This window comes from Falco cherrug, chromosome 2 (genome assembly GCF_023634085.1).
Source record: "Falco cherrug isolate bFalChe1 chromosome 2, bFalChe1.pri, whole genome shotgun sequence".
Lineage (NCBI taxonomy): Eukaryota > Metazoa > Chordata > Aves > Falconiformes > Falconidae > Falco > Falco cherrug.
Window position 1 is genome coordinate 79,375,163 of NC_073698.1, and position 23,059 is coordinate 79,398,221.

The following is a 23,059-nucleotide window of genomic DNA, read 5'->3' on the forward strand; positions in this document are numbered from 1 at the left end:
AGATGACTTGAAAGACTTGTTTCAGTAAAACTGTGTGGGAAACAAAGACAGCTATTTTGTGTCACATGATAGATATTTTTTTCTGGTTTTTGCTCATGTGGGTTAATGAGTCTAAAGCTAGCATGTGCTCTTTTGTGCTTCAGAAAGTAGTGCATGTCTTACCTATTCTGCTAAATGTAAGTCAAAGCTGTAGCACACAGTTTTGTATAGGTTTTCCTCAGATAGTTCTGTTTGAGGTGTGCAATGCTAGGACAATATGTACCACTGGTGCCTGCACACATTTTTGTCCTTCGGGGTTTTTAGTGTCATGCATCCCTTAGGAAGGACTATAAGAACTCAGATCTAATGCAGCATTTCACACACCACAGTAGACCAAATCCTGTTCATGGTCCATCGCTGCCTGTCTGCCTTATTCAACTTGAAATAATACATGCATAAATATTTATCCTTAAGATATACTCCACTGTAAGTCATGTTCACTTACTCCTAACTGAATTTACAGGAGGCGTGTCTAGGCTTCCCTGTGGAAAGCCTGTGAAGGAGGAGCAGACTGCATCATTGACTGTTCTCTTTTCAAAGACTTTCACAGTGACCTATTTGTAGGTCTCCAGGCTTGACCAGAAGGTATCAGTGGGTCATGCGCTGTCCTGTGACTAGCACTGCAGCTGATGTGAGCATCAGGCCTCATGGTCAGTTCTTTCAAGCCACTGCCACTGAGAAACACTGGCTTGACAAGCTATATATAACTTACGGATTGAGATCTTTCCTGGTTAACAAGAGGGTTAAAAAGTGGACTAGGAAGGGGGTTTTTTTAAGACAAAACAGGAATTTCTACATGCTTTGAGGCCTTCAGGGCCATGCAAGCAGGTAAACTGAAAAGGCAGTCACACAAATTAAGCAGTCCTGGGAAAAGTACTGATACATTATAATAGTGGGTGCAAGCTACAGGTCTTCATTCACCCAAGGATCTGACTTGGTCTGCAGTTGGAGATTCTCTTCCTGCCCTCCCCTTCCCTTCTATCTCTGCCCATCCTGGCTGGTTTCTTTAAAAAAAGAGGCTTCCCTATTCATGCCTTCTCTTTCTTAGCTGCTGCTTTCTTCCCTCCCTTTTTCTTAAAATCTACCATGAGAACTGAGGCTTTGATAGCTTGCTATTTTATTATTATATTTTCCCCCTCCTATATAAGAGTGAGACCTAGTTTGTCTTCAAATGATTTGAGGCTTTTGCTGAGGTAGATGCCAGCAAAGTGCATATATAGAAACATCATGGCTCACCAGAATGTTAACATCTATAAATAAAAGCATAAAATTAAACGCTCTGCAATTAAAAAAAACTTAAATAAATTCTGGAAATCTATTTCTGCCAAAGCTACAATAAAACTAAGATTTCACCCCTAATATATGAAGTGACATAGCCTTGCATGGTTTGTGTATCACAGAAGGTGCTGTAGCTGGCATACCTCTATCTGTTCTGTCCAGCTCAGTGAAAGTAAACTAAATTCACTTCATTTTTTGCCTTCATGTGGTTCTTCCCGCCCTACAAGGTGATTATAGAGGACTCGTTTTTAACCTCACTTGTGTGAGATGGAGCTTGCTTGACAGAGTATCATTGTTACATGGACCCAAGCAGCAATAAAGTGCACAGGTGTCCCCCTTGGCAGCTTTCTCTTCCTTCTTACACTGTTGAAGTGAGCAGTCTGGGGGCTGCTTCAGTCATACTAACAGAGGCTGAGATGCGCTGGCAGGAGTTGCCTATATGTGGATGTGAGCTACTTGCTGACCTGAACATCTGCCTCACTTCCACATGTGCCTGGCTGTGTGATCCACATCCACCTACTGCTTTTCCAGCAAAACCAACATAGATGACCTGTCCAGTTTCCTCCCCTTTTGTCCCAGCTCTTTCTCTTCCTGCCATGTTTTCCTGATCTTAAATTTGCAAACCCATCATATTGCTCCATTAGGACCCTTCTAAAAATACACTTCCATAATAAAACCCCACCTATTAACGCAAGAGAAAGGGGAAACCTTCTCTCTGAATGTGTTGTCAGTAAGAGAGAGGGTTTCAGAACATTTTGTTGTGAACTTCTGCCAAGTCCTTTTTTATCACTTTAAAGAAACGTGTTAATATTAAATCTTAGAGCTTATTCATATGATCAGCCATATAACTAAAGTGAGTACTCAGCTTCTCACAGACTGTGTGGTAATGACAGAAATTAATACATTGAAAACAAGTAGCAGTAGCCAGCTCCTTCAAAATCCAGTTTGTTTCTTCATCGTACCCTAAGCAAGGTACCCCATTTTTAAAGGTATAACATGTACCTTCATCTTTATCACCAAAGGCTGACCTCACATAGCTCAGTGTGGACAAGCGTGCACAGCTTGTAACTGACTCTTTCCTCTTGCAGTTAATCTGGTGGAACATCTTACTTAAAAGCAGAAGTCTAAGATTGCAAAGGTGCATTTTTGCCCTTGATTGCAACACAGGTGAAGTACAGTTAATACCTGCAACGTGGCCCCGGCTATCAGTTTTAAGAACTGAAATTTCTAAGAGCAAACAGAGGGTCTAAGCCGAGGGTCCATTGCTGGGGGCACTGCCCCCGAGGTGCGCTCTGCTTGGACAGCCCTTGCTGCAGTGAGAGCTACTTCTGTGGTGGGTGGGGAATGCAGAGGGCAATAAAGTGAGCCTGGAGAGACCTCTGCTTTCTCACCTCAAGCATTTTTTTGCACTATAGATAAAGTCCTAGACATTCCTCTGACTGGAGCTGGGAGACCTTCTGGGCGTGGTGAGATCCTACTGCACTGCACTGCTCGAGGTTACATTAAGCTTTGGACAGGTGGTGTACAGAAGATGGGTAGCTATTGTTTTTCATATCATGAACATACACAAAAATTCACAGGTGCTCAAACCAAAATCTGTTGAAGACACAATGAATGACTGTTAAAAGGCTTGACTCAAACTGGAGCTGGGCATTTGAGGAGTTAGATTAATGATCGGGGTTGGGTGGAGATGGCTTAATTAAAGCCACAACAAAAAATTCAGGCTATGCTTCAGAAAAGTGTTTTGACTCAACTGCTACAAAGAAGAACATAATTTTCAAAATTAAGTACTTCAGTTTCATTTACGTTTTCCCACTTCCCCTTTGTTTTCTGGCCAAAATCCTTCAAGATTAATTCAGCTCTCAAAACGGGGACTTTCAGAAAGCTGGATCTTCCCCCTTTCATCCAAAACCCAATCAGGTAATTGGGAAATGTAATCTTTTTCATAAAATTTAGATAATTCCTAAATACTAAAATAAACACCATGTGGTTTTCTCTGGTTTTTCTCCCTAAAATTTATTCCTTGGTTGTTTGACTTAGCAGTACCAAGATTGACCTAAGCTGAAAAAGGGTTTTAAAAAGGACTCAAAGGGAGTAGAAACTGAAAAGCTATTAACAAAAAAAAAAAAAAAAAAGTTAAATGAAGTCAATTGGTTTTGCTGAATATGAAAAAATGCTGTGGAAAGGACAAAAGACTTGCATGTTTGGATCCAAGATAAGTGGATAGATAGACACATAAATAGACACATAGACAGATCCGTGTTTCTGAAGGAAAAAGTCTGTGTAGATTTAGTGCAAAAATTATTGCTATTCTAGTTGTTCAATACTACCTAGTGAAAGAGCTTTCCTGCATAAAGGTGAAAAAAATATACATAATTATACTGTATACCTTCTTAAAGCTGGTACTCTGCTAAAGAAAATTGAAAGGATGAAAGCAGGTGGGTTTGTCTTCACCTAACTCATGACAGTAAATAGATACTAATGATCAAAAGGACAGCAACAGCTGTGAATTTTCTTATTCGTTATTCAGTTTTACTTTCATTGTTATATACACTATTTATGGTTATTTGAAAATGGAACTGTATGCATAGAGAACAGTGCATATTACCATTCCTATTGTTGTAGATCCTTTGTTTGGCCATAAGTATTTACATTATCAAGCAATATTTTTTATAAGATTAGGACATTTACATTTCAAATGCATGTGAACTACTGCTTGAGTAAACTGAATGAATCACAAGTGTTAGAATAATAGCAACTTTAGGCAACATTGGAAGAAAAGTTTGCTTTAGTTTATGGGCAAGTGGACAGTGAAATGGGATTTTGCAAGGAGGAGGTCCAATTTAGAATTCCTGCTTACCCCAAAACCTGCATTTAGTAATATGATCAGAAACTTACCAGGATTATGAGGCCAAAATTGCAAACCTTGATACACTCAAGTATGCTGAATAATCCTGCTGATTTCCTCATCCTAGCTCTTTCTGCACCAGGCATTGCTCTCCTGCTTATGGCCTGATGACAGGACAAGCTCCTTGGACTAGATTCCTCCTTTCCAAAAGTACTGAAAGCATAAAGGCCCACTGAGGCTCAGTGGAGATGGTTTGCCTTACCCAAAAACCAGATTCTGAGTAGCCACCCACTGGGGTTTTTTTCCCTGGGAAACTCAGCCAAATCTGTTAATCACTTCATTAACTCCAAGTAAGGGACAATAAATAGTATAGCAACATGGTATTCTTTTTGGTTTAAAAGGCTAAATGAGGAAAATCTCTTTTGTTAGCTTCATGCGTGATATACTTGAAAATACAGACCTCTGTGCCTTGTCCCAGAAGCCCAAATTACATAGTAAGATACAGCTGGTAAAGACTTACCAGACTGGATAGCACCATAAGCTTTAAAAATATATGTATTTATTAATGCTGATGTATCCAGTTAAATGTAGTAAGTTCATATTGTTAGAAACTTGATGTAAAGAAACCCTGGTGTAACTAATTAAAGCAAATGCAATTACACAAGGATTTAGTTGGAACATAACATATATACTTTTTTCAGTTCCCTTCAGTTACGCTGGTTCAACATAGATTCAAGGGAATGCATGGATGTTACTTAAAAAAACTTTCAAAGAATTTTAAATTTGTAGGTGATACCAGCACAAAGCAGGAGAGAAGTGATTTTAGCAGGCTTAGAGAAAATGAAGGCATGAGCTAAAATTAATATAATTAAATTAAGGTGGGAGGTAATCAGAAATGGATAGGAAAATAAACAGAAAACTGTACTACTAAAAGAATTTAGGGTGAGAAGGGTCTGTTGACTGCATGAATTTGCAGTGAGATATCTGTGTAAAATAGTCTAAAGCTCTAACTGTTAGTATAATATACCAGAAACAAAACAGGATACACAGAAGGAAAAAGCAGGGACAGGTTACCTGGGAGGTGTGTAGAGGCATTGCCTGAGCATGCAGAGATGGCATTCCGAAAACCAAAATCAGCGGGAGCTGAATCTAGCAAAGCATATGAAGGACAACAAGAGAGGTTTCTCTAAGTACATTTGCAGCAAAATGAAGGGTAAGAAAAATGTGAGCCTGCTGTTCAGCTGGGCTGGGGACCTCATGTCTAAGTATAAAAAAGGCTGAGGTTCTCAATGCCTTTTTTGCCTTATCACTGGTCAGGTTTGCCCTCTGGCCTCTCAGGTGTCTGAGCCTCCCGGCAGAGCCCATGGGAGTGAAACCATACTCAGAGTAGAGGGAGATAGAATTAGTGAGTGCTTGGTCTAATTTGCCATAGACAAGTCCATGGGACCAGATAGGAGGCATCTAGGGAGCTAGGGAAGCTGGCCTATGTCACTGCAAGGCCACTCTCTGTCATTGGTCACAGTGAGGTTCCTGATGACTGGGAAAAAGCAAATGTCACATCTATCCTTAAGAAGGGAGAGAAGGAAGATCTGGGGATCTAGATGCTGGTTAGTCCCAGCTTGGTCCGTGGGGAAGTCATACAGAATCCTCTTACAAGCCATTTCCAAACACAGGAAGGACAAGAAGTTTATTTGGAACAGCCAGAATGGATTTACCAAAGGTAGGTCATGCCCTTCCAGCCTGAACACTTTCCATGGTGATACGGCTGGGTCTGTGGATGAAGGGAGAGAAGTGGACATTGTATTCATAGACTCCAGCAAGGCCTTTGACACTGTTTTCTTCAATATCTTTATTGACAAACCAGTGAGATATGGACTGGATAAGTGGGTGATAAGGTAGGTGAAAATTGGCTGGACTGCTAGGCTCAGAGGGTTGTTTCTAATCTGTCAGTGGTACAAAGTCCAACTGGCAACCATTACTAGCAGTATGCCTCAGGGATCAATACTAGGACCAGTAGTGTTTTATGCTTTTATTAATGACCAAGGCAATGCGACAGAGGGCAATGCGAGCTTCCGCTGCAGGAGCAGTTGATACACTGGAAGGCAGAGCCGCTATTCAGAGGAGCCTTGGCAAAGGCGTAGCTAGCAAGTCCAGGGAGGTGACCCTTCCCCTCTGCTTAGCACTGGTGAGGCCACATGAGTGCTGTGTCCAGCTTGGGGCTCCCAGTACAAGAAAGATATGGACTTAGAGGAGCAAGTCCAGCACAGGGCCACCAAAATGATCAGGGGGCTGGAACACAGAACATGCAAGAAGTGGCAGAGAGAGCTGGGATTGTTCAGCCTGGAGAAGAGACAGCTCAAGGGGAATTTATCACTGTCTGCACCTAGCCAATGGGAGATTGCAGAGAGGATGGAGCCAGGCTTTTCTCACAAGTGCAGGGTGACAGGACAAGAGGCAATGGGCACAGGCTGAAACATGGAAAACTCTGATTAGATACTAGGAAAAAAAGAAAAATCACCATGAGGCTGGTCAGACTGAGGCCCAGGGAGGCTGTGGGACCCCCACCATTAGAGATACTGAAAGCTCAGTTACACAAGCCCTGAGCAGCCTGAGCTAACTGGCCCCCCTACAAGCATCAGGTAATACTCAATAACCTCCCTTCCAACCTCAGTTATTCTGTGATCCTAATGATTATTCCTATAACTCCTATAACCCAAATATTGTCTCACTTTTTGTTATTAGTGTAGCCAAGTGAGCACAAATTTGAAACAGTTCTAAGATGAAAGAGTACCAAAGGCCTGGACAGGAGTTATTTGCATAGCTTGGTGCAAAGACATATCTGTGGAGTGTAATAAGAGGAGGGAAACCTAACCTGAGTTTCAGGAAGACTATCAGATGCATTTCTCCATGTTTCCTTTATTTGTTATTTTTTGGGATCCAATCAGTTCTTTTAGCATGAAGTCTCTCCAGAGCTTTTCGTTCTGTTAAGTTTTCTGTCCAAATTAATTTAATGAAGAAGGCAGTGCACCTAGTAGCCTGTGTTCAGCACAAAGTTAAACAGAAACTTGATGATAGCGGAATTATTTTGCATATTTTCTTACACATGCAATACAGTCATTTTGTTTGAAGTTTGATGTTAGAGCATGTAATTTCACAATCAGTCATAAGGAAGAGAATGTTTTTCACATCTGCCTGGTTGCCTGAGGAATTACCATAATATGATAAAAGATATTGACAGTTAAACATAAAACTGAGTTGAAGGTGCCCTTTGATGCCTCATAATATCAATAAGTCAAAACTTTGAATAGTAACATTTCCATTGTGCTACGTTGCTACTAGAGTGCTATTATTTTCTAATCTTATAATTAGTAGTTGCACAACTCTGTTCCTTTCTGGCATGTAGCCAGGCAACTGTGCCTATCATGTGCTGGGTTTGGGGACTCTCAGGAGTTCAAGTTACCCAGAACAAATTTAATGTACAGTAAGCATTTTAAACAAAGGGCTCATGGAAATCAGTAGTAGTAGGAGGTAATGTATTCAAATGGACTGTACAAATACAAATGGAAAACATGTTATTGTATATTTGGAGAAATCCCTAGGAGTGTGTGTGCGCGCTGAGGTACTCCTTCATAGGGGCATAAGGTATAGTCTGAGCTTTCTGCTGTCCTTACTGCTTGTCTTCATTTTAATAGGAAACCAGGAAGGAAGGTGGATACAAGTGGAGTCCTCTGGACTCTGCAGGAGTCTAAAGGAAAGAAACGCTGGGCATGAGAGTAAAGAGGTCCCTAAGGAAGGTCACTGATATGAGGATGGGCACCCTTCATACATGAAGAGTAATCACCAACCTGGCATAGGGAAGATCCGCATTCAAGTTATGGTCACAAATCAGATGGGAGGTGGACAGACTTCACTGGCAATGTCCCATCTAGCATTTCCCAACCTGTAGCCCATCTCACTGACTGGGGGTACCTGCTTTCTTGATGAGATTATCTGCAAGAGTGCAGTCTGGCCCAGGGAGCACGTGCGTGAGACTGCCAGGGGACAGCCCCTGGACATCTCTGCACTTCGGCATGACCAAGGGCTCCAGGTCACACAGCTAAGTACAGAGGGATAGATGGCAGCTGATGGGGGCCTGGAGGGGCTTCAGTGGTATTAAAAATTTGGATTTGACTACCCTGGCTCTACAAGACTTGACTTATTTCTTTTGGGCTTCCTTCTCTCAGCTATTAAACGGGAGCAGACAGTAGCTGCCTGCCTGGTTTTGTGAGGATAAATGCGATAGATACAGCTTCCAAACACCAAGATGGGAAAGGTAGGTTATCTTTTATACAAATAAGGAACAGCTAGGTCTTCTAGCAAAAAAAAAAAAAAAAAAAAAAAAGATAGGGAATGGAGAAATTTGCCCTCACTTGGCCTAACAATGTGCGTGTTACACACACCTGTACTGTGGCACATGCATTACACCAACACGGCCAATCTGCCAAGAAGCAGTTATTGATCAACAGGACATATGTTGACACCTCTCATCCAGAAATGCTGTACAGGCAGTGCTCTCTCTCAGGAAGAAGGGATATCCATCAAGCATGGCTTCCCCTGTATTTTAATCTAAAATGATATGTGGGAGAAGGGGTAAAAAAGTTTAGAGATATCTTGTTATAATTTATCACATGCATTTGTACTGTTGGCATCAGCCTTTTTGGATCTGCTCCATTTTTCTCCCTTTCCTTCTGTGTTGCTAAATTTGCTGGTCACAACTGGGAGAACAAGTAGCACAGTTAATGATCTCTGAAGCAGAAGAATGAGTAAAACATGTTATCTTAATCTGCAGATTAGCTATATAAATAGCTGCAAATATTAACTATAAAGATATAATGACATAGAAATATTAGGAAAAAACAAGCTATAAAATTTTCAGAATGCCATTCTGCTTCTCAATTCTGCCCAGCTGTGTGTGGAGCCATACCCATGTACTTTGGAAATGTAACTGTGTTGGGGCCCCTGTTATTCCTCCTTCTGTGACTCTGGAAAGCTCCTATAGCCAAGGGAAGCACGTGGATTCTCCCCTTAGCTAATGGTTAATGGAATTAAATTCTAACTGAGGTGACAAATCCTGCTTCCTGGTTCCTGCTTCAACCTCTTCCCTCCCCCTTCTCCCCCTTTCCAGTAAACACTAGTTAGTAACTAGGGTTAACTAGGGATTTATATTCTGCCACCTTCTCCCTACCTTCACACTACACCCCTTTGCATCTGCATTGGAGATTGCTCCAGGTTTGAACAAAAAGAAGGGTCTTCTGCAAGAAGTATAGTGGTGGTATGTGTATGAATAAAAAAACATCATCTCTTGGTGTTTCTGTTGCTGGTTTTGTGCTTCTTCTGGCTTGGGGCTGGCTTAGTTTGCCTGGCATTCTTAGGGAATAGAATTGGATTTTAGGGAAGAGAATCCCACTTTCAACTCAGCAAGTCCAAGATCTTCTGCATGACAAATCAGTCCCATTTCTTCTGTGACTGGGGAACAGGCTTTGTGGAGAGAAGGTAGACAGGAATAGACAGACAGACAGAATGACAGGGTAGGACATGATTCCAAATAGAAATGCCTCCATTTAGGTTCCTGGAGTGTAGATGACTTCATGTGAGCTAAGCTTCTAAGTTAGGATAAGATGAACTGCCCTCCCAATACTGCTTATTGTATAGTGGGGTCTTAGTCAATAAGGTAAGCTTAAGAGTTGTGCATTTGGGGTCAATTCCCCCCTTTTGGCATTCTGTCCTAACCTGAGTAAGGCTTCTGAAATAAGTTTCTAATGCTACAGTTTTCTTATTTTCTTCTTTTTTCAAGAGAAATATCCTGCTTTAGTATAACAGAAAGAGATACAACATTGCTTTATTGCGACAATTTCATTTCTTTGATTACATTTCTGTAGGTAAGTCACTAAAATATTTTAATTTTGATACAACCACTGCAGCAGAGTGAGATCGAAAGCTGGCTTGGACAGCCCTTTTGCAAGAGCAATTTTCAGTGGTACGCTGTCAAAACAGTGGCAAATACTGTAGAAAAGACTTCCAGGACTACAGAAGGTCAAAAGCTGAGCATCAGTCAACAATGCCATGCTTTTGTGAAAAAAATAAACACAGTCTGGAAGTATAAGTGAGAGCATTGCCTGCAAATGAGGGAAGGAATCCTTCCTCCCTGCTTTATAATTGATGAGGCTGAAATTTTGTGTTCAACATCTCAGGAACGGATTGAGCACATTTAAAGAAAACCCAGAGGAGAGTGATGGGAAAGATCAGTAGCAAAACCTCCCTCCCAGGACTTCCAAGGAAATACCATAGCTTAAAGCAGATGAAGTTGAGGAGTGTAAATTCTGCATGTGCATAGAAGCTGGAAGGTGTAGTAGTTTCAGCATTGCTTTAGGATGTTGCATTCAAACCAGGTTCATTTTTATTTCTTTGATGTACATACCCTGGAGACAATCTGCAGACCAAACACTATTCATTCAATACTTGTTCTTCAGAAAGCACATAAACTGAATTAATGTTTATAAACCCCAAATGATGTCACCGTGCAGGTGAGTGACAGCAGAACAATGGCAAGGGCTGCACTCCTCTGAGCTATGAGGTTGTTCCCTAGCAACTGCAGAGGTGTTGGACAGCCTTTGGAGCCACCACCAGTGCAAAGAGGCTGCTACCTGACAAATGACTGAGAAATTGCCTCAATATTATATTTCTCAGAGGAGATATTGTTAATCAATTGCTTATTTGTAATTTACAGATACCACTTTCTGCCTGTGAGTAAAATATTAAGTAAAAATTCCTCTGATTAGTAACTACATTTTAGTATTAATCATACACATTTTATAAATTAAAGTATTTGAAATCCAGCAGCATAGCATTTGGTAGCTGCTATTGTGTAAGAAAAAGCACAGGGGGATGAAGTTTGACATTAAAATAAACTGATAAATGACTGCTAAAAACGTGAGCACTGATTGCTTCCCTAGCTTGGGACTGAATTTTGAAGCACAGGATTAGGCACAGAGGCAAAAGGGACAAAGAGGAAGAGTAAGAGCTTTATCTAAGAGGCCCAGCTATTTATTAAATCAGCTAATCATGATACCTGAGCCCAATTAACTACTACTGGTGCAAGGAACACCACGGACTAAGCCACACTGATGCTCAGTGCTCCCAGCAGATGACAGAAATACATGCTCTGCCCTTCCTGTGTGTCTGACTGCAACAGAGAGCAGATCACCTCATCTTCTGCAAAGCTTCTCCCTGCTCTGCCACTGAGTTACTCCGTGAGCCTGGACACATCTCTTTACCATTTTGTAAAACAAAGTTAGTAAGAGTTTCCCATCCTATGGTGAACTACACCATAGGGGGTTGTGAAGTGTTCTGTGGGCACATCTGGAAGTAAAAGGGCAAAATATCTCCAATGTAGTCCCTAAGTTTCAACACCCACCTCCATATAGAATTGCTTAAATCATCTGCTTCCATGAAAACCTGTGACTGATCAAGATGTTTGGCAGTGATTTTGCTCAATTATTACAATGAACATCAGGACCTGTGTACTCATGTATGTGGAGATTGTGACCCCTCTCCTGCTTCTGGTAAAGCCCAACCTATAGCCTCAGCCTATACACTCCAGATCATCTATATGATCCTTCTTCAGCCATAGCCCCTGCTAATCCAACTTGTAGTCCATTGCAGAAATGCTAGATGACTTTGATCATTCTCCTTAGTTTGTATTCCTGTTACCCATTGCTTTTGAGGGCGTTCTTAGTATTTTTTAGTTCCTTATCTGTAGAATAAGCCACTTGAGATCTAGACTGGCTGAATTAAAGATCCTTAGCCTGAATTAACCTGGGAAAGAAGAGTTTTCCATGCAATTAGCCACAACGTTTGTATTACTACCGATGGGAATTCCATGGCTATTTCTCAGCATTCTGCACTGAAAACGAACTCTAAGCCATAAATTGGCTTCTTCAAAAACAAATGCTCCTCAAAACGCACATGACTACTTACCTTAGCAAAGACTGCTTTTAGTTAGATTTGACACAAGGACTTTCCATTGACATACTCTCTCTCCTCCCATTTACCTCTATACTAAGGCAGGCATTATCATCTTTGTCATTCGCCTATTCAAAGAAAGAAATTACCACTCTATGGTAGGTCCAAGGATTTGTGGCAACCAATCTGGGATAAATATGCCAAAGAGGCTGGAGAATAATATTAATGTATACACAAAGTAACTTTAATGTGCAGTAGGACCAAATCAATCCAGTTTAAAATGTCAGGATTAAAAAGAAGTGCACAAATCTTGGGCTGCAGGAACACTTTGCATTTGGCAGAGAAGTTCTGCTTGAGAAAATCTTGTCATTGGCTTCTCAATCCCCAGCCACACTATTTGCTGCCCCTTTTGCAGAAATGTATGTGTGGCCCTGCTGCAAACTGGATCTCTGAGATTATTTGGCATAGATCTCCTCTTTTCTCTTTTTCTTTCTGTTTTCTGAGCTTATTTGTTTCCAGCCTAGATAATTTCAGAATGCAAACCTGAGACAAGTATTTGTACTGGGAGGAGGAGCAGTGAAGTGTGGAACCGGGAACCAACAAGTTTTGTAACACTGCCCTCATCTGACTAAAATCTAGTCATCTGAAGTCTTAAAACTGTGGAGTACCCTTCACCTCAGAACTAAGGAACTCATGCCCCATGTATTTCCATTCCACAAGCATTACAGAGCAAGTAGTAGAGGGTGGGAATTGGAGGCTGCGGGACTGGAAACAACAGAGATGGTGGGGAAGATAGAGAGGCAAGTAACAAGTTTTGTCTGAAAGTCACAAGAAATTTCCAAGGGGAGCAAATTTGTGTGTAAGGCAGTCACACAGAAGAGCAGCAGATGAATTGAAAGGGAGGTGTTTTAAAGGAGACACAAATTGGAAAAGGATGCATACACAGAACAGGGTGGATGTGAAGCAATGCAAAGAAGAGGGAACGATGGAACAAGAGATTGAAACAGCTTCATCTGGGGTAGGTCTGGAACAGAAGAATTAAGCTATCACATACAGCAGGGCTATAACATCTCAGACAAGAGGGCTATTTGACCTATCAGTACCAAAAGGTTACAGACCAAATACTTCATCCAGTATAACTGACCACAGCCTTTAGCTAGACAAAAAAACCCCAAACTTGTGTAAGTGACATTTTATGTACTGTTATGATGCCTGGCTAGTTGCAGTCTGCTGTTCTGGGATCATCACCTTTCATCATCTCTAAATTCTGGGCAATGTTTCAGCTCATCTGAAACAAAGCATAGCCCTTCTACTTCAAAGGATTTACCTGGAAACAGCAGGGCAGGCAGGTTGTGGTGCCATCTTACATCCATTGCTTTACACAGAAAATTCCCAGCTACTCCTTTATTTTTTTTGCACCAGTTAAGTTCTGTTAATTATTGTATCAAGAGAGATTCATGCACTGGAGCAGTGTGTGTGGAGGGAACACACATGCTAATTTAGGAAATCCTGAAAGCTGTTTTGACTTGTTCCCCTACTGCAAAAGGCCCATCCCGGTCACTGCAGAAAAATAAAATTGCCATACAGCAACAACCCCTATTCAAGATTGTGGCTTGCCCTAAAACACAGCTGAAAACACTTTCCTCTGCAGAGCTAGACCTTTATAGCTCTCTCATGCAAGAAAGAAAGTTCCCTGCAGCTGTGATTTTTAAAGGCTTCCTAGGTGCTTTGCATCTCTTTTTCAATGCTTGCAGAATCCATTATGAAGGTGGGAATCAAGTAGGTTTCAGGGAGCTTCTCTTTTGTTGTTTTTGATTGTGTATGTAGCTGTTTATCAAAAGGCAGGGTGCTTTTTGAGACAAGAGATGCGAATGCTACTACTTCCTTCTGTCAGGAGAGGCCTCATCTCAGAGAACTAGTCCATGAGATAGCAGGTGAGAATGAAAGTAGCTTAAGGTTATTCACTTTCTTGTTTCTTTGTCTCACTATTTGTCTTTTCATCATGAACCTGCCTGTAGACACCTTTCTTTCAAAACAGAAGAGTGGATGAAAGGGTTGAGTTTTGGTTTAGTAAAAAGAAATCACTTGTTTTCAGTGATCTGGATGATGATTCTGCCTGCTTGTTGGTAGCTGTGAGAAGGGGGGAAGCTGCTGCTGAAGGAAAGCAGGTGGGCTTGGGGCTCCCTGCCTCCCTGCTCTGTCATAGAGTATTAATGTGATGTGAGAGATATTGGTGCACTCGCTAGTTAGGGTAAATTGAAGGGAAATGCTACACAGAAGTGCTTTGTGGAGGATACACTTGAGGTTCAACTTCTGACCAGCTATGTTGGCATTACTTGATTCACAAAGGTGAGGCTCTGGTGGGAAGCCTGACGGGGTTCCTGTAGGCCTGCCTTGGAGCATGGCTTGGCTATGACCCTCGGTGGGTGTGTTACAAATCCCTGTTTACAAGGAATAACTTTCTTTGAATCGCTAGTGTGGGGAAGAAGTGAGGAGCCTCCTCACTACCTTGTTCGCTAATGCTGCCTGTCAATTTTTAAGTGGAGTGAAGGGGGGTACCCCCACCCTGGGCACCACCCTGTGAACCAGCTCACATCCAAAACAGTGTGGCCAGCAGGACAAGGGAGGTGATTGTCCCCTGTGATCGGCACTGGTGAGGCTGTACTTCGAGTACTGTGTTCATTGTTGTGTTCACCTCACTGCAAGAGGGACATTGAGGTGCTGGAGCATGTCCAGAGAAGGGCAACGCAGCTGGTGGGGGGTCTGGAGCCCAAGCGTTATGAGGAGCAGCTGAGGGAACGGGGGTTGTTCAGCCTGGAGAGGAGGAGACTTAGAAGGGATATTGGTGCTCTCTATAACTACCTGAAAGGAGGTTGTAGGCAAGTGCTTGTTGGTCCGTTCCCCCAGCTAATAAGTGATAGGAGAAGGGGAAATGGCCTCAAGTTACACCAGCGAGGGTTCAGATTGAATATTAGGAAAAAATTTTTCACTGAAAGGGTGGTCAAGCACTGGAACAGGCTGCCCAGGGAAGTGGTGGAATCGCCATCCCTGGAAGTGTTTAAAAACGCATAGATGTGGTGCTTAGGGACGTAGTTTAGTGGTGGGCTTGGCAGACCTGTGGTAACAGTTGGACTTGATCTTAACGGTCTTTTCCAACCTAAATGAGTCTATGAACCACCAGCTACCCCCGGGCCAGCACCGCCACCTCCCCGCGGAGTCGCGGCCTCCCGCCCGCCCCCGCCTCAGCCTGGCGTGTCGCCGGCAGAGGGCGCTGCGGGCCCGGCGATGGGCCTGCGGCGGGTGGGCGGGAGCGGGGCCCGGGCCCGGCGCCCTCGCTGGCCCCTGGGCGCCCCGCGGCGTCGGGGGAGGCGGGCGGTACATGGGCGTGAGGGGCCGGTGCCCCCGCCTGCTCCCCTGGCGGGGCAGGGCGTGAAACCGCATCATCAAAACGGTCGGGTGTTTCAATAATAAAAAAAAGGGGGAAAGGAAAAGATCAAGCGACCCCCACAGCTACACTACTACAGTTCTGTTTCTATTTATTAATAAGCGGCCTTGTTGCCTTGAGATCAGCCTGGCTCTGTGGCCCCTCACGATGAGCCTGGCCCTGTGTGGATGAGGCGACATGGGTAGGAAAGCAGAGGTACCCCTCCCTTCCCTGAGGAAGCGGCCACTCTGAGGGCCTCTGGGCGGCCTGAGGGCAGGGAAGGGTGAGCTCAGCCGTCCCCTTGGGGGCTGTTGTGTGTGGGCCTCTGTTTGTGGGCCCTTCTCCCAGAGTCTAGCTGAGGCACAGGGCTCCTGCTCTTGGGGACCCACTGCTGGAGGCACTGCGCTTTCTCCTGAGGCCAGCTCTGTGCAGCCTGTGGGGGGAGGATAGGGTGCAGTGGAAACTGGAGGGCCCTATAGTACCTATGACAAAAGAATCGTTGCCTGCCATTATTCCATATGAAGGAAATTCCTACCTCCTTTGGTTTGTTTTTTTTTTTTTTTAAATTTATTCTCTTCAGTGGTATACATGTGTTACTAGTCTGGATCCTGAGCTTCAAGTGCTTTTGCACTTGCATAGGCTTCAGGGCTATTTACAGGCTTTCCAGAGTTCATCCTTTGTGGACTGTCAAGGGAGCGCCAGTGTTGCTGGCTTGGGATAGTCCTGTATGGGCCACTGGAGCAAACTGTGGTCCAGGCTCTGGGTGCAAAGAATTCACCACCACCATCACCTTTAAATTGCATAGGTTGGAGAAGATTTAAAAAATATTGCAACAGGGATCATGGGAATGCAGATGTCACACACTTTCCATGTACCTTTGTCATTAAGTGTCTGGCATTTACATATTAGTATGTGACTGCTTGACAGAGAAATAGAATATGGAAACCACCCTATCCCCAATAAATACAACACTGAGGTTGTAATTGTACCTTATTCAGGGAGCTCATGAATGAGAATTCCCTTGACAGAGTCTCGTTTTGAAAGCCTGATTCTCATGTGATCAGTTTTGTGGTTTCTTCTTTGGATATTATGCATTTAAACAGTGAATGGCACTGCTACAGAGCTGAAGGGGTTCAGGTCTTATGATAGTTTGCAAATGTGCATCTTCAGTGGATCTTATTAAATAAATACATAAATAAATAAAATTCCAAACTCCTTAGTGGCCACTATGTCTAGACCAGTGCACGTACTCTCTCCACCTAGTCCTGTTTTTCCACTTTCTCACCTGGGATATTGTTGCCCAGATCCGAGGCTGTGAACTTCTCCTCTGTGGAAGAGCATGTCTTTGTGCTGCTTGTTTAGATGGTGCCTTGTATGATGATGTCCTTGACTGAAGGTTCATAGTGCTCTTGTAGGGTTGCAATAAATTCTTACCTGATAAACTCTTTGAAAGAGCTTATCTGAGTAATGCATTTGTGTGAGAGTTTATATCTCTGTAAGAGAGCGAAGAGACATGCAAGGTATTGATGATATTTAAGCATTTTGCTAGTGAAGATTTACCTGTTCTTACAGGACAGCTGTTGTGGACCTAAATCTGCTTGTCTTCTCTGGTGCCAGTGCTCCACAAAGCACGCATTTTGTATCTTTAATGCTCTACAGCTTAGCAAAAGGTACAGCCTGGGACCAGTCAGAAAACATAATTAAAGAGTGCTCAGCTTCTATCCCTCATATAAAGGTCGTGTATTCATATTTCAGTTATTCAAGTCAGCCTCCAGTGTTTGTAAAGTATCTGATGTTTTCTTAGTGCTGTGTAAACAATAGCAAAACCAAAGCAGAACTATTTTTCAATTAATCTGAGACATTCATAACAGGGATTAGAACAATAAATGAGTTTTATAATAACCCTTCCTCCTTGTGTATAAGATACTTGACCTCTTTAGACTAATCAGATTCTTTGTCAAATTAACTGTAAAATTCAGTATTAGTAATCCTGGACAGTCAAAACTGACTCAAACTTCATCCCCTCCTAGTCTATTCCTTCCAGGGGTGTGTGTCTGTGGGCAATTATTTTATTTAAAAAAAAAAACAAAACACAAAAACAACCAAGTTTTGAATGTGAACAGTCTTGATCTTATTTTTAAAAAGTTTGGGGTTCTGTGTCTCATTCTACGTTTTTAACCCCCAGAACAAATTTTTTCACTTTCAAGCTTTTTCTTAGCATTTCTGAGATCTATATATATTTTTTTAAATGAAACATGAGATTTTTGCATAAACGCTTGCCTTTGGGAGTTCAGATTTTAATTAAAAAAAACCCAACAAAACAAACAACAAAACGTGAGACAGGTGTGATAAAATCAGAAGAACTAGCAACACATTTAAATTTTGAAGTCAGGTATGGAAGTATTGCAAAGGAGAAGAAAACAGCCTGTCAGGAGTCTTTCCTGATGATGAAATTCTGTGGGATTACAGATGGCCAGCAGCGGTAACTGGAGGATGCAGAAAGGAGACTATAGGTCACCTATACCCATTGCAAGCACAGGAAAACGCAAATCTTCAACCATCGGGACTGCTTTGTATTCATGGTCTTTACTAGGCTAATCCTCCCAGCTCCTTATCTGTTGATAAATCTTTTCTTATCATGTTACTCATTTGAAGTTCACAAACTTTTCCATGCAGACTCTGCCCTGTGCCAAGCAAATGCTTGGGGAGAATCCACAAGGCTTAGGGCAACAGCTGAGACCATGACAGTCTGCTTATTGGGTGTATCGTTTAAATGATGATTCATTACTTGCTCAGAACAAGGAACTGAGCAAGACTTGCTGCTCCTTTTCCCTGAAGGACCCTCATGCCTAACATCAAGAGTGGTGGAAAAGTCCTACTCTTCAAAGAAGGAGATAGTAAAAGTTCCTCTGTCAGAGGTGTTTTAGACAGCACTGAACAAAGTCTTAGGGAGCTATTGACTACACTAAATCTGAAAAGGATATAACCCAGCAGATCTCTGGATTTGCATTGTAGTCTAGGTGAGCTTTACTGTCGCGCTGCTGACTGTATTCCTGGGTGCTGGGAAGAAAACTGGTGATACCTTACTGCTGTGACGCTTGTTTCAGCACAAAAGCATTCATCTTGTGAACAGGCATGTCTAGTCAGAAAAACAGAATTGTGCTTAGTGTTCACGGTATTCAACAGCATCAAGAGGTGTTAATTCATGCTCTCATGAGCTCGTCTTACCTCTGCTTTTTGTATAGAAGCTCTGAATTTCATAGCTCGTTATTCTGAATGGATGGCCAGGGAATGTCGTTCTTCTAGCGTGAATTGTGTGCTCAGTAACATAAATCTCTGTTTGAAAAGAAGAATTGGTGTAACAATGGAGCCTATAAACTGCTCTTATCAGTACCTGGTAGTGGAAGCTCATCCAGTAAGACTGCACCAAACACTGTGTGGGCAGGCAGAAGGGAAATCTTGTCTGGAAAAGCTGACCTAGCACCCAAGTGAATGGGAAGTGCGTCATTCTTCAGCTCCCTAAAGGAGTAGTGTCCTTATCTTGAGCTTGCCTTGTAGTCGAGGACATGACCCTGCTTTTTAGCCATAGGGCTTCAGTGTGCAAGCCAAGGTGGTGGCTCATGCCATGGCCTCATCATGCTCTTGTACCTCCCTATCCTCAGCACTAAAAATGAAGGCAATTCCAATTCACAGCATAAAAATTGAACAGTACTGTCTTGTACTAGTGAATTATGCTGCACATTCAGGTAAAATGATGGAGAGAGAGGCTAAATAGTGGTCCAATTACCAATTTGCCATGTTTTTTTATACTAGGAAGAGATCTGAAATGATCCTGGCCTTTCCATTGTGAATTCTGTCATTAGACTGTATTGGAGCTGCTTCTCCATTCATCTCCCCCTGCCAAGTGCTCTGACCCGTTTCAGGCTGGTGGTTGCTTCTTTGAGGAGCTGTTGGTTTTGTGTTGCCACCAGAGAGAGGAGGAGAAACAGCCCTCCCCAGTCAGTCTGCTTTGAAACTAAAGTATGTTTCAGAAGTATTTTTAGCTTTGATTGGGAGAGGTAGGAAGAGGTTCTCCTGTCTCTGTTTGTTTTACTTTGAAGCCACCAAACATCTTCATTGCCTGGCTTTGTATGCCTCTCAAACATGGGAGTCAGCAGAGGGAATATGATGAAACAGGTATTTAAGGCAATTAAGGGGCAGGCTGGAGCACAGGCTGAGTTATCAATCATTACATGATCTACCTGGAAAGGTGGAAGAACAGCGTGGGTATTTGGCACATATCCCTCAGGTATTGAAGAGGGGCTGTCTGGGGATTGTTGGGTTTTCGGTTTTTTGGGTTTTTTTTTTGTTTTTTTTTTTTTAAAATCTGCAATGAAGTAGATAAGGTTGTTAGTTTACCTGCTCATGTCTTACGGCTTCAGATAGTGCTCTAAATCCATAGTCTGGAGGAGTGGAGAACAGGAAAGGGTTTTTCCAGAGCTGCAATGTAATTAAAGCTCAGTTCCAGGACTAAAGCAAAAGGTGGACTGAGAATCCCAAAGTGACATACAGCGTTTAACTTTGGCTTTTTAAAAACCTTCTCACGTAGCTGCAGTAATCCAAAACAAAAGTGCTCATCTTGGAGAAATCCAAAAGATAAAGTGTTTTAGCCCACCAAAAAAAAAAAAAAAAAAAAAGTAAAATCTGTAAAGGATCAGATTACATCCTAAAATGTCTTCTTGTTATTCGTGCTCCAAAAAAATAGAAATTGTGAACTGATTTTATAGCGTCCTCAGTAAAAACTCTGCCAGCTGCATCAACAACCTATTTTCGCTCCATATATTAGTGATTCAACAATAAAGACTTAGGCAAGTGTTCATTTGTTTTATCATTGGCAGGATAATACTCTTCACTTTTTCTACCCATTCATGGTAACTAAAGTTCTGCCTGCCCCTAGTTTAAATTATTGGTTGCTGCCCTGCAGTTTGGAGCTCTGCTGGTAGTTTGAGGCCATGGAGCCCTTCTAATCAGTAATGCTGAGAAGCTTGCTAATGCTGATTGGCTCTACTGATGAGTTTAGGTCCATGAAACACTTCCAGAATATGGCAGTGAAGTGTTGACCTCAGACTCTGAGAAACACCAATCTAAGCAAAGAATGTGGAAAGGGAAAAAAACCTGAAGCAGTCTGTGGGTGGCATGACCAAACTTAGAAAACATTTGGGAAAATAGGCTGGAATTTTTTTCTGTAGCATCACTAACTGAACTAAAAAAAAAATAGTGTGGGTTCGGTTTTGTTCGGGGGTGGTTTTTTTTTTTGGTAAAAAAAAAAAAAGATGATAATGTTTTTTAAGAAATCCTTCGCTGGACGTTTTTGTGGTGGTATTTGAGCAAAATCCCACTAGGTGTCCTCAGTCAATAATTTGACCTGAGAAACTACAATTTCTCATCGAACAGTTGTAGTCTGCGGTGTGGGAAACAAAGCTGGAGCAGAATGTTGCGGTTTGGAAGGCTGCAGGTTTCCTCCACCTCCACATGCCTGCAAAACATCACTGAAAATCGGTTCTGGCCCTGAGACCAAACCTGTGTCAGTAGTAAAGCACTCATCAGTGTTTCCGTGCTACAATGAGATGCCTTTAAATGTAAGAGAGTGTATTCTTCTGAATATGTCTTGACATAGACTGTAGATGTGTTGTCTGCTTGCAAGCACATGGATCACTCTGCTCATCTTAATTGCCAGATGAAGGAATAGCTTTGAAGACTCTCATGTTCATCTGGAGTATAAATAAGTCTGTTATAATCAAGGTACCTCAGTATTTAACAGCATTAGTTTCAAAATATCCAAGTGCATGTGTGTGCAACCAGATTTTACCTGAACTTGCAAATCTCTTGAGTCATTAAAGGTCATCTGGAAATCAGAAGGCTTTCTTCTGAGTCTATTGGTACATTTTTTGCTGTAGGGTTAAGAATACCCTGAGCACGGCTTTCTTGCTGCAGTCCCATGTCTCCCCCTTCACTTTGCTGGAGGTGGTAGGAAGTGTGGAGAACACACCAGGTGCATCCCTGCTGCACTGAACCTATTTCATCCTGTCCTTTGCCTTTTGGGCTGTGTTGATTAGCAGAAGTTCAAAATCTCTGTGGAAAGCAAAGATGTTTGAAGTCTTTCTGGCATAAAATTAGCATGTTGACAGGGACTGTGGTTTGGTGTCTAAAATTCAGATTTAGCCTTACTAAATTAAAAAAAACAACTGAAAAGCCCACTGGTTTTCTGTGTAATTCCAGAAACCTTGTTCCTAATCACTTTTGTAAATCTTTTTTAAAAAATCAAAATCTGGCCTGGTTCTCTGTGAGGGGAATGGTGACCTTATGACAGAAGCTTGGGATTATGCATCCGTGCTCAGTGTTGTTTCTGGTCTACTACACACCAGTGACATAGGTTACTGGTTTGTAAGTTTTGGGGCAGGGAGGGGAGAAAGCAAAATGATTGGAAGGCAATCAAGGCACAAAACAAAGCATCTCTAGGTATCTATCCCAGTACTGTATTTGTTCTTATTATTGAATACTGCTTCTGAAACATAATAGAAAATAGTCTTATTTGAATGTTTCAGTAATCTTTTTAATAAGTCTGAGCGCTAGCTCTCCATGGGACCTCACATGTTTCAGTTTCAAAATACTGAAACCATTCTGTGCTTCTGGAAGAGATTGTTTTTAATGAACAGAGGCTGGGGCTCAAAATATACATTAGTAAAACCAAGATTGAGTTAAATGCTCATGAGACTTGCAAATTGACAACTTTGGATGAGAAAGTTCTCCATATAGCCACAGGGCAAATAAAGCAAGGGCAGAAGAAATACAGGCCCTGACAAAGTACCATAACGTTGGCCCCAGGTCGTCCTGTTTCCGGCTTGGTTGAATTCTCAGCCTCTGTTCCCGAAGGCTGAAGCTGCTGCTCTTTCTCCTTGTTTGAGTCCTTCAGGGCATGTTTGTTGCCCTGTAACCTCCTCTGGGTAAATTTCCCCCTCTTCCTAATGTGGATGATCTTAATACAACTTGGAATAACCAGTGGCTCTGGCGCCTTCGTGCTTACCTTGCTTTGAAACATGAGGTTGGATCTCCCTTGAGTAGTCATGTTAATTCACTGAAGGAAACCAGCTGCTTCATGGGGGCATCGAAGAGGGGAACTTGACCCTTTCAGCAAGGCAGACCTCCTGTCTCAAGAGGCAGAAATTGACATGACTCACCATAGATTTCAAGTGGCGTGTTTCCTGATCCAACACTTCTTCCAGTGTTATTTCTCATCTCATTCTGATCTTAGTCATAAAGTTTTATGAGTGCTTTTCTTCCTGGACTTTTTACCCTAGCTCAATGCTGTTAAGCAGCCCTTTGTTCCTTTTAGTCATCCACCCACAGCTTTCCCAGTTTTATTAGTGCCAAAATGAATGCTCCTACTTCTCTAGGCCATTCAGCACATATTGATTCACCCAACTTCTAAT